The 12,207-nt window shown below is 43.9% G+C and overlaps 1 long non-coding RNA gene across 2 annotated transcripts; it reads right to left on the bottom strand.

Annotated features, from left to right (window-relative positions):
• Positions 1 to 341: 341 nt before the first annotated feature.
• Positions 342 to 12,178, bottom strand: LOC119941471. 2 transcript variants are annotated; one of them, XR_005455214.1, is made up of 3 exons: positions 12,028 to 12,178; positions 4,295 to 4,701; positions 342 to 1,094 (listed from the first exon to the last, which is right to left on the bottom strand). It is a non-coding gene; the product is annotated as an uncharacterized LOC119941471 (long non-coding RNA). The 2 variants fall into 2 exon arrangements; XR_005455215.1 differs by having other exon boundaries at positions 4,363 to 4,701; positions 12,028 to 12,171.
• Between the last annotated feature and the right edge of the window lie 29 nt (positions 12,179 to 12,207).

The following is a 12,207-nucleotide window of genomic DNA, read 5'->3' as shown; positions in this document are numbered from 1 at the left end:
CCACTGAGCCACGCTGCTTCTCGTGGCGGGGGGGGGGGGGGAGGGGGAGGAGGAGAGGAAAAAGGGGGCTCAGTCTGGGAAGGCCTCCCGGAGGAGGTGAGCTCTCAGTAGGGCTTTGAAGGGAGGAAGAGAGCTAGCTTGGCGGATGGGCAGAGGGAGGGCATTCCGGGCCAGGGGGTCGACGGTGGGACAGGGACAGGCGAGAACGAGGCACGGTGAGGAGGTTAGCGGCAGAGGAGCGGAGGGTGCGGGCTGGGCTGGAGAAGGAGAGGAAGAAATGAAAAGTGGCTTTTTGTTCTAAATACTGTACATTCTTCTGAGGAAGCAGTGAAACCCATAAAGATGTCTGTTCTGAGTTTATTTCATGCCAAAGCTTTGGTCCAGGTGAATCGCTGCAGAGCTGATGGTCCTGACATGCAGAGTGGAATGACAATTGGGCGAGTATACAAAAATCTCTGAAATAACTGAGGAAAACGATCCTTTTGTCGCGTGATTTTATATTTAATTCAGAGTCTCGTGCATACTGTAGATTACCTCTACGTGGCCTTAGAGGGAAAAACAAGTACATTATTTTAAAAAGATGTTGGTAAAGTAGAAAGGTGTTTGAAAAGAAGTGCAGTATTTGCTTACCAAGGTAACATGGTCTCGTGATTTTTGATTGATTGAACTAAAAATGGCTAATGGGAATAGAATACTTCATTTCTGAAGTATTACCCACCGTGTCATGGACAGATACTAAAGACAAGAAAGTTACGTTGTTGTTGTCTTATGCTGCCGAGTCGTCTCCGACCCCCAAGGATGCCATGGACGCATCTCTCCTAGAACGCCCCACCTCCACCTACAATTGTTCTGGAAGTGGATCCATCCATAGAGTGTTCTCGGTAAAAATCTGGAAGTGGTTTACCGTTGCCTCCTTCCGCACGGGAAACTTGAGTCTCCGTCCTCGACTCTCTCCCGTGCCTCCGCTGCCCAGTGCGGGTGAGATTTGACTTGTAGCAGATTGCCTTCCACTCGCTGGCCACTGCCCAAGCTAGGAATGGAACGGTTGACTCTCCCTCGCTTAGTCCAGACTGGGAGACTCTCCAGGTGCGGCCCTGAGAGGGGAAGAAAATTATACTGATATTCATTATTCATGTTGACTCGTCGCTTCTGAAATGCCCCGTAGCTTTGATGATTCATAAAGATGGCTAAGATTCAGCCGTACTACCAGATTCTGTTCTGCAAACAGCGTTAAAGAAAGTAAATCGAAGGATTATGTCACCCGCAAACATTTTATATGAGCATGTAGTATCTTTACTATCAACAAAGACGTATTAAAGAAAATGAATATATGTATCAATCAGTGATTAGTATCTTTGAGTGTTTTTTCTGTGCAGAGCACTTTGTACTTCCCAAGTCCGACCTGTACTTCCCAAGCGCTTAGTACAGTGCACTGCACACAGTAAGCGCTCAATAAATATGACTGACTGAATGAGAGTACAGTAAATAGGCATGATCCCTGCCCTATCTTACAATCTAGCAGGGTACACGGTCATTAAAATGAATTACAGGTAGGGTAAGGAACTGACTACACAGATGTATACCAAGAGTAATCAATCAATCATATTTATTGAGCGCTTACTGTGTGCAGAGCACCGTACTAAGCGCTTGGGAAGTACAAGTTGGCAACATATTGAGACAGTCCCTACCCAACAGTGGGCTCACAGTCTATAAGGGGATGCGTATGTGCTGCGGACTCCTAAGTGGTTAAGGAGTAAGGACTCAGGTGCAAGAGCAACACAGTAGAGGGGGAAATAGGGTTAGCGGGGAATGTGAAATTAGTCAGGAGTTTTTTTTGAAGAAAATGTAAAATCCTTCTCTCTTAAATCCAGGGCAAGCGGTAACTAATACACACTTTTGTGCCTTCAAGGTAAAATTTCACTATGTCGCGGCTGAAATGTTTCACATTCTGTTAGGGATATATGATAAGTTTGCATCTTGCTAAAACAATGCTCGTTTCCGGGCGGGTTCACTATTCCGAAAAGCCTCATTTCCTTCACGGAGCCACTATTACTGCTGGATCGTGAGACGGAGTGGCAGGTTTGCAAATGGAGACAAGCCGTGCATTGGACACAGCGAGGCTTAGTAAGGAAGCAGCGTGGATTAGTGGAAAGAGCACAGGCTTGGGAGTCGGAGGATTTGGGTTCTAATTCCAGCCCTGCCACTTGTCTGCTCTGTGACCTTGGGCAAGTCACTTAACTTCTCTGTGCTTCAGTTACCTCATCAGTAAAATGAGGATTAAGACTGTGAGCCCCACGTGGGACAACCCAGTTATCTTGTATCTACCCCAGGGCTTAAAACAGTGCTTGGACATAGTAAGTGCTTAACAAATACCATCATCATCATCATCATCATCATCATCATCATCATCGGACCAACCCATTTGTGTACTCAACAATCTATCTCTAAGAGCTAACAGTGCAACAGGGTTTGTTGGTTTTGCTTTGGGCTTTTCAGCCACACTGGTATACTTAGTTAGGGTCTTACCCTCAGTAATGTAATCTACCAAACCACAGGACGTTAGCTGAAAAAACATATGCTATAAAGAAACTGAAATTGGAACATCGGGCAAACTGCTAAAGTTATAGTCTACTCAATCAATCAATCAGTCAATAGTATTTACCTAGGGCTTATTCAGATCATGTTCTGTTGTCATATGGTCTAAAATCCACCATTCTCCAAACTATTCTCTGCTTGGGCCCAAGGAGTATGAATTTCTGATAATTATGGTATTTATTCAGCACTTACTATAAGCCAAGCACTGTACTAACCACTGGGGCAGATATGAGATAATCAGAATGGAGGGGGTCCCGCTTCCATATGGGGCTCAAAGATTAAGTAGGAAGGAGTAGAATTTAATTCCCATTTTACAGTTGAGGAAATAGAGGCAAAGAGAAGTTAAGTGACTTGCCCAAGGTCACCCAGAAGGCAAGTGGCAGAGCTGGGATTAGAAAATATGTGCTCTGAGACTCAGACCTGTGCGCTCTCTACTAGTCCCTACTGCTTCCCAATCTCAGCAATCTCAGTTTATCCTCACACTATACCTGGGAGAGAGGGGCAGAGCTGGGGGGGTTAGCATACCAACTTTACAGCTGGGGAAACTGAGGTCCAGAGAGGCTAAGTGACTTGCCTGAGGTCACACAGTGGACTAGAAGCAGCAGTGGGATTCAAACCAGCACTCTTGACTCCCATGCTGATGAGTTATAAGGAAGGCAAGGGAGCTCCTAGCTCCCTTGCCTTTTTTTTTTGGTAATATCCGTGAGAAGCCTCATGGCTTAGTGGAAAGAGCCCGGGCTTGAGAGTCGGAGGTCGTGGGTTCTAATCCCGGCTCCGCCACTTGTCAACTGTATGACTTTGGGCAAATCACAACTTCTCTGTGGCTCAGTTACCTCATCTGTAAAATGGGGATTAAGACTGTGAACCCCACGTGGGACAACCTGATTACCTTATATCTCCCCCCCAGTGCTTAGAACAGTGTTTGGCACATGGTAACAAATACTATCACTATTATTATTGAGCACTTGTTATGTTCCAGGCACTTTTACTAAACGCTGGGGTACATACAACCTAATCAGGTTGGACACAGTCCACGTCCCACATGGGGTTCACAGTCTTAATCCCCATTTGAAAGATGAGGTAACTTAGGCCCGGAGAAGTGAAGTGACCCCTCCGAGCAGGCCCAGAGAAGTGAAGTGACCCGTCCTAGGTCACGCAGCAGGCAAGGCGGTGAGCCGGGATTAGAACCCAGGACCTTCTGACTCACAGGCCTGGGCTCTATCCACTAGGCCACACTGCTTCCCTCGCCGCCTGAGCCTGGAGAACCCCACCATGAGAAAGCTTTTGCTGTATGCCTTGCTGCTGCCGTCAAAAGGTCCCGATTTGGCGGCTCCATCTTTCCGCTCACCTCCTCGTGCGAGGTGAGGCGGGGCAGACGGGGGAGGCCGAGAGGTCCTCCATTGGCCAAGCGCTTAGTACAGCGCTCTGCAGTGGCCAGAGCGTGAGCCTGGGAGTGAGAAGGTCCTGAGTTCTAATCCCCGCTCCACCACCTGTCTGCTGTCTGTCACATCATAAAGTGGGTGTCTGTGACTGACTCTCAACCAAGTACCCCACATGGCTCAGCCCCCAGATTTCACCTTACGCCCCATTAATGGCCCGCTGCCCTCTTTGATGAGGGAAGTGGGAAGGACATCGGTCCCACCATCTCGGGGAAGGACAGCCGCGTGGACACCTCTAAGAGGAGCCATGCTGCTGTCACCTCTGAAGATCCTTCGGGACCTCCTCCTGTCCCGCTGCTTCCCAAGGTGACGGGCTTGCCACGTTTACCATCCCAAGACGACCGCTGGAGAGGGGATTTCCGTTTCCTGATGTGGTGGCGCTGACATCCTTAGGCTTCTCGAACCATTCCACAGGGCTTCCCGTCAGTCACCACAAACGACCTGGTTCTCATCAGTGTCGTCTCCATGGTGACAGGGAGGCCTGTGCTGCTGTGCCGATGGTAAGGATGCTAGAAGCCAGTAGACTCCACCTTAGGGACGCCTGCCAGGGATTATTGGAAGCGTTCGACCTCCCAACTTGGCTCGTTTCCTGGGTATCCTCCGGGCGGTGGCAATGACTCCGATTTTATTCTCTCACCCTGAGGGTCAAATCCACAGTTACCTACTCCTAGGGGGGCCAAGAAGATGAAGCAAGGACTCAGTCCCCTCACCATCCCAACTGTCTTATAATAATAATGATGGCATTTGTTAAGCGCTTACTATGTGCTTACTATGTGCCAAGCGCTGTTGCCAACTTGTACTTCCCAAGTACTTTGCACAGTGCTCTGCACACAGTAAGCGCTCAATAAATACGATTGATTGATTGGAGGGGTATAAGGTAATCAGGTTGTCCTACGTGGGACTTACAGCCTTAATCCCCATTTTACAGATGAGGTAACTGAAGCATAGAGAAGTTAAGTGACTTGTCCAAAGTCACACAGCTGACAAGTGGCGGAACCGGGATTAGAACCCATGACCTCTGACTCCCAAGCCTGGGCTCTTTCCATTGAGCCACGCTGCAGGACTCAACTAACATATTAACTGACCAGAATAAGATACAGCTTTCCAAGACACTGAATGATAATAGTTATAATAATAATACAAAAAATAGTATTTACTAAGTGCTTCCTATATGCCAAGCACCGTCTTAAGTACTGGGGTAGGTACACGATAAATCACGTCATTTAAGAGTCCCTGTCCCTCATGGGGCTCAGAGTCTAAGAGGGAGGGAGAATAATAATAATAATAATAATAATAATGATAATAATGATGGCATTTGTTAAGCGCTTACTATGTGCAAAGCACAGTTCTAAGCGCTGGGGGGGATGCAAGATGATCAGGTTGTCCCACGTGGGGCTCGCAGTCTTAATCCCCATTTTACAGATGAGGTAACTGAGGCGCAGAGAAGTTAAGTGACTTGCCCAAGGTCACACAGCAGACACGTGGAGGAGCTGGGATCCCCATTTTACAGAGGAGGAAACTGAGCTATGAAGTTAAGGGACCGTGTCCTAGGTCACATAGCAGGTGGCATAGCTAGGACCGGAACTAAAGTCGGTGATTTTTCCATTAAACCATGTTGGTTCTTTTTGAGGGAACCTGAGGAAAAGTTACAGGAAAAGTTACTTGCTAAGAAAAGAGAAAATCAGGACATAGAGACAAGGCCTTACCGCTTGGGAAAATTTTGTGGGAATTTTTAAAGAAGATTTTATGATTCCACGATGCTGAGGCTTCAAAGCCCTACTGTGAGAAGCAGCGTGGCTTAGCGGCAAGAGCCCGGGCTTGGGAGTCAGAGGTTGTGGGTTCTAATTCCGGTTCCGCCAACTGTCTGCTGTGTGACCTTGGGCAAGCCACTTTAACTTCTCTGTGCCTCAGTTCCCTCATCTGTAAAATGGGGACTAAGACTGTGAGCACCTCGAGGGGCAACCTAATTACCTTGTATCTACCCCAGTGCTTAGAACGGTGCTTGGCACATAGCACACTTAACAGATCCTGTAATTATTATTATGATTATTATTACTGAAGGCTCCCGTCCTCTAAAAGGCCTTCCCAGACTAGGCCCCCTCAACTTTTCCTCAGCTCCTCCTCCCCTCCCCATTACCCCAACTCGCTCCCTTTCTCTACCCCCCTCCCCGCCCCACAGCACTTGTGTATATGTCCAGATTTATAATTCTATTATAAATAAATAGAATATAAATAATATTCTATTAGAATAATATATAATATTATTTATAAATATATAAATAATAGAATAAATAAATTCTATTTATTTATATTAATGATGTGTATATATCTATAATTCTATTAATTTGTATTGATGCTATTGATGCCTGTTTACTTGCTTTGATGTCTGCTCCCCCCTCCTAGACCGTAAGACTGTAGTGGGCAGGGATCGCCTCTCTTTATTGCTGAATTGTACTTTCCAAGTGCTTAGTACAGTGCTCAATAAGCGCTCAATAAATACAATCGAATGAATGGATAGTTTTGAAAATTGGAAGTAGAATTAAAAAGACTGTACGTTTGTTTCTGTACAGTTCTCTCCCGCTCAACTCAAGGTAAGACCTGTATTTGTTGATCTTGCGGGAGCACCTAGATATTGGGCTAAATTACACCCTACTTCTTGATTTCGAATTGTTTTGGTGGAAGCCTAAGAAAGATGTTTTAAGCAGGCACACCTTTCCTTGGTCCCCAGGACATTCAGAGTAGAGTATCAAAGAGCTAGGAAGGGGAATTTTACCAATCATTCAATCAATGCTATTTTACTGAAAGCGCTTACTATGTGCAGAACATCTGATCATAGCATTGGCACTAACGAAGAATTAATAGCAAGAACAGGAAAAGGGTGAAAAATCTCCCTCTCCAGCCTCAAACCTTTCCTCCACCCTTCATTTCCCTAATCTTTCCATTTCCTCGGGCTCCAAGAGCCCGGGCTCTTGCCGCTAAGCCAAGTAGGGCTTTGAAGCCTCAGCATCGTGGAATCATAAAATCTTCTTTAAAAATTCCCATAAAATTTTCCCAAGTGGTAAGGCCTTGTCTCTATGTCCTGATTTTCTCTTTTCTTAACAAGTAACTTTTCCTCTGGTTCCCTCAGAAATTGTGAAGGCAATTTCTATTTTATAAAATTAAAAACTCTCACACCGCTAATGCCTACAAAATTTTTACGGCATTTGTTAAACACTTACTATGGGCCAGACACCATACTAAGCTCTGAGTAGATACCAGCTAACTTCACTGTGCCTCTGTTACCTCATCTGTAAAATGGGAATTAAGACTATGAGCCCATGTGGGCCATGGACTGTGTCCAACCTGATTATCCTGTACCTACCCCAGCGCTTAATATAGTGCTGACACATAGTAAGTGCTTAAAGAATACCCTAAAATACACAAAAAACATCTGGCAGAACCTCACTGTGTAGGCTTTGTACATTCAACATTTGACAGTTTGCTTGAATATTCCCACAATATTCTGGAAATTCACATACAATTCTGAGCCATTTTGGTAAAAAGGGGGCATCATATTTGGGTTCAAAAACCAATCCTTTATAGCACTGTTCCTCAGAGAAAATTGGTTCCTACTTAACAACCAATCGACTTAAGATGAAGTTTTCAGGCACCCAAAACAGATGCCAAGGTGCACTTGATGCCCCATGCACTTCACTGGCCCACATTATAACATGATGTGGAGTCGGAGGTCACGGGTTCTAATCCCGGCTCCACCGTTTGTCTGCTGGGTGACCTTGGGCAAGCCACTTAGCTTCTCTGTGCCCCAGTTCCCTCATCTGTAAAATAGGGATTAAGACTGTGAGCCCACGTGGGACGGCCTGATTACCTTGTATCTACCCCAGCATCTTAGAACAGTGCTTGGCATTATAGTAAACGCTTAACAAATACCGTCATTATTATTATGATGATGATGTCATCCCGACTCTGCCACATGTCAGCTGTGTGATCTTGGGCAGGTCACTTAACTTCTCTGGGCCTCAGTTCCCTTATCTGTAAAATGGGGATTAAGACTGTGAGCCCATGTGGGACGGCCTGATTACCTTGTATCTACCTCAGCGCTTAGAACAGTGCTTGGCATATAGTAAATGCTTAACAAATACCGTCATTATTATTATTATGATGTCATCCCGACTGCCACGTGTCAGCTGTGTGACCTTGGGCAAGTCACTTAACTTCTCTGGGCCTCAGTTACCTCATCTGCAAAATGGGGATTAAGACTGTGAGCCCACGTGGGATGGCCTGATTACCTTGTATCTACCTCACCGCTTAGAACAGTGCCTGGCATATAGTAAATGCTTAACAAATACCGTCATTATTATTATTATGATGTCATCCCGACTGCCACGTGTCAGCTGTGTGACCTTGGGCAAGTCACTTAACTTCTCTGGGCCTCAGTTACCTCATCTGCAAAATGGGGGTTAAGACTGTGAGCCCATGTGGGACGGCCTGATTACCTTGTATCTACCTCAGCGCTTAGAACAGTGCTTGGCATATAGTAAATGCTTCACAAATACCGTCATTATTATTATGATGATGTCATCCCGACTCTGCCACATGTCAGCTGTGTGACCTTGGGCAAGTCACTTAACTTCTCTGGGCCTCAGTTACCTCATCTGCAAAATGGGGATTAAGACTGTGAGCCCCACGTGGGACAACCTGATCACCCTGTATCCTCCCCAGCGCTTAGAACAGTGCTTTGCATATAGTGAGCGCTTAACAAATGCCAATTATTATTATAAGGACATCATTTTTGCAGAAGTCTACTTTATTCTACCTGAACCTAGAAAGTTTCTCTGGGGTATTTTGACCTCCTCCAATTGTTCCAGGGCCAATGCATTCCCTTCCCAGAGTCAGAAGAACCTGGGTTCTAATCCCGGCTCCGTCACTCGTCTGCTGTGTGACCTTGAGCAAGTCTTACCTCCTTCCCTTCCCCACAGCACCTGTATATATGTATATATGTTTGTACATATTTATTACTCTATTTATTTATTTATTTTACTTGTACATATCTATTCCATTTATTTTATTTTGTTAGTATGTTTGGTTTTGTTCTCTGTCTCCCCCTTTTAGACTGTGAGCCCACTGTTGGGTAGGGACTGTCTCTATATGTTGCCAATTTGTACTTCCCAAGCGCTTAGTACAGTGCTCTGCACATAGTAAGCGCTCAATAAATACGATTGATGATGATGATGATGAATTATGATTATTATTACCCAACTGAAGCTTGGTACATAGTAAGCACTTAACAAATACCGTTATTATTACTATTACATGGTGGTTATTACCTAATTATGATTATTATTACCCGATGGAAGCTTGGTACGTAGTAAGCACTTAACAAATACCGTTATTATTACTATTACCTGGTGGTTATTACCTAATTATGATTATTATCACCCGATTGAAGCTTGGTACGCAGTAAGCACTTAACAAATACCGTTATTATTACTATTATCTGGTGGTTATTACCTAATTATGATTATTATTACCCGATTGAAGCTTGGCACGTAGTAAGCGCTTAACAAATACCATTCTTCTTCTTATTACCTGGTGGGTATTACCTAATTATGATTATTATTACCCGATGGAAGCTTGGCACATAGTAAGCGCTGAAGAAATATCATTATTATTACCTGATGATCATTATTACCCGATTGGAGCTTGGCACTTAGTAAGCGCTTAACAAATAGCATCATTATTATTATTACCTGGTGATTATTACCTAATTATGATTATTATTACCCGACTGAAGCTTGGTATGTAGTAAGCGCTTAACAGATACCACTATTATTACTATTATCTGGTGGTTATTACCTAACTATGATTATTATTACCCGACTGAAGCTTGGTACGTAGTAAGTGCTTAACAGATACCATTATTATTACTATTATCTGGTGGTTATTACCTAACTATGATTATTATTACCAGATTGAAGCTTGGCACGTAGTAAGCGCTTAACAAATACCGTTCTTCTTCTTATTACCTGGTGGTTATGACCTAATTATGATGATTATTACCCGATTGAAGCTTGGTACGTAGTAAGCGCTTAGCAGATACCGTTATTATTACTATTATCTTGTGGTTATGACCTAATTATGATTATTATTACCAGATTGAAGCTTGGCACGTAGTAAGCGCTTAACAAATACCGTTCTTCTTCTTATTACCTGGTGGTTATGACCTATTTATGATGATTATTACCCGATGGAAGCTTGGCACGTAGTAAGCGCTGAAGAAGTATCATTATTATTACCTGATGATCATTATTACCTGATTGGAGCTTGGCACTTAGTAAGCACTTAACAAATAGCATCATTATTATTATTACCTGATTGAAGCTTGGTACGTAGTAAGCGCTTAGCAGATACCGTTATTATTACTATTACCTGGTGGTTATTACCTAATTATGATTATTATTACCCGATTGAAGCTTGGTACATAGTAAGTGCTTAACAAATACCGTTATTATTATTATTATTACCTGGTGGTTATTTCCTAATTATGATCATTATTACCTGATTGAAGCTTGGTACGTAGTAAGCGCTTAACAAATACCGTTATTATTACTATTATCTGGTGGTTATTACCTAATTATGATGATTATTACCCGATGGAAGCTTGGCACGTAGTAAGCGCTTAAGAAATACCGTTATTATTACTATTATCTGGTGGTTATGACCTAATTATGATTATTATTACCCGATTGAAGCTTGGCACGTAGTAAGCACTTAAATACCATTCTTCTTCTTATTACCTGGTGGTTATTACCTAATTACGATTATTATTACCCAACTGAAGCTTGGTACGTAGTAAGTGCTTAAGAAATACTGTTATTATTACTATTACCTGGTGGTTATTACCTAATTATGATTATTATTACCAGATTGAAGCTTGGCACGTAGTAAGCGCTTAACAAATACCGTTCTTCTTCTTATTACCTGGTGGTTATGACCTAATTATGATTATCACCCGATTGAAGCTTGGTACGTAGTAAGCGCTTAACAGATACCGCTATTATTACTATTATCTGGTGGTTATGACCTAATTATGATTATTATTACCCGACTGAAGCTTGGTATGTAGTAAGCGCTTAACAAATACCGTTCTTCTTCTTATTACCTGGTGGTTATGACCTAATTATGATTATTATTACCCGATGGAAGCTTGGTACGTAGTAAGCGCTTAACGAATACCATGCTACCTAATACCTAATACCTAATAAATGCCATTCTACCTACCTAAATACCTAATAACCAGGTTATTAGGTAATAACCTGGTGGTTATGACCTAATTATGATGAACTATTACCCGATGGAAGCTTGGCACGTAGTAAGCGCTTAGCAAATCCCGTTACTCTTATGATTACCCGATCGAGCGCTTAGTGCAGTGCTCTGCACATAGTAAGCGCTCAATAAATACGACTGATTGATTGTTACGGCCTAATCATTACGCTGATCATCAATCGTATTTATTGAGCGCTTCCTATGTGCAGAGCACTGTACTAAGCGCTGATTATCGCCCGACTGCAGCTTGGCCCGCAGTCAGCGCTGAACAAATCCCCTCCTTATTGTACTTACTGCAACTTGTCCTTCCCAAGCGCTTAGCACAGTGCTCTGCCCACAGTAAGCGCCCAATAAATACGACTGATTGACTGATCAATCGCAGCAGCGTAGAAGAGAAGCAGCGTGGCTCGGTGGAAAGAGAGTCCGAGGTCATGGGTTCAAATCCCGACTCCGCCACTAGTCAGCTGTGTGACTTTGGGCAAGTCACTTCACTTCTCTGGGCCTCAGCTCCCTCATCTGTAAAATGGGGATGAAGACAGCGAGCCCCACGGGGGACAACCTGATCACCCTGTAAACTCCCCTGCGCTTAGAACAGCGCTTGGCACATAGTAAGCGCTTAATAAATGCCATTATTATTATTATTATTATTATTATTATTATTTATTATTACCTGATTGAAGCCGGGGCAGGTGGAAGCAGAAAGACGTATGGAATCCCTGGGATACAAGGCGCTCCACGCACTTCCATCGTCGGGAATGATTAGGGATGCTGGAAGAGGCGGGCGTTGCCCCGGGCAACGCGGATGCTCTGAGGGAAAGGGGGGAAAAAAGGACGCGGCCCCTTTAAAGAG

The sequence above is a fragment of the Tachyglossus aculeatus genome, chromosome 20, assembly GCF_015852505.1.
Source record: "Tachyglossus aculeatus isolate mTacAcu1 chromosome 20, mTacAcu1.pri, whole genome shotgun sequence".
NCBI classification, from domain to species: Eukaryota; Metazoa; Chordata; class Mammalia; order Monotremata; family Tachyglossidae; genus Tachyglossus; species Tachyglossus aculeatus.
The sequence above is the reverse complement of the archived record's forward strand: the minus strand, read 5'-3'. Positions and strand labels throughout refer to the sequence as shown.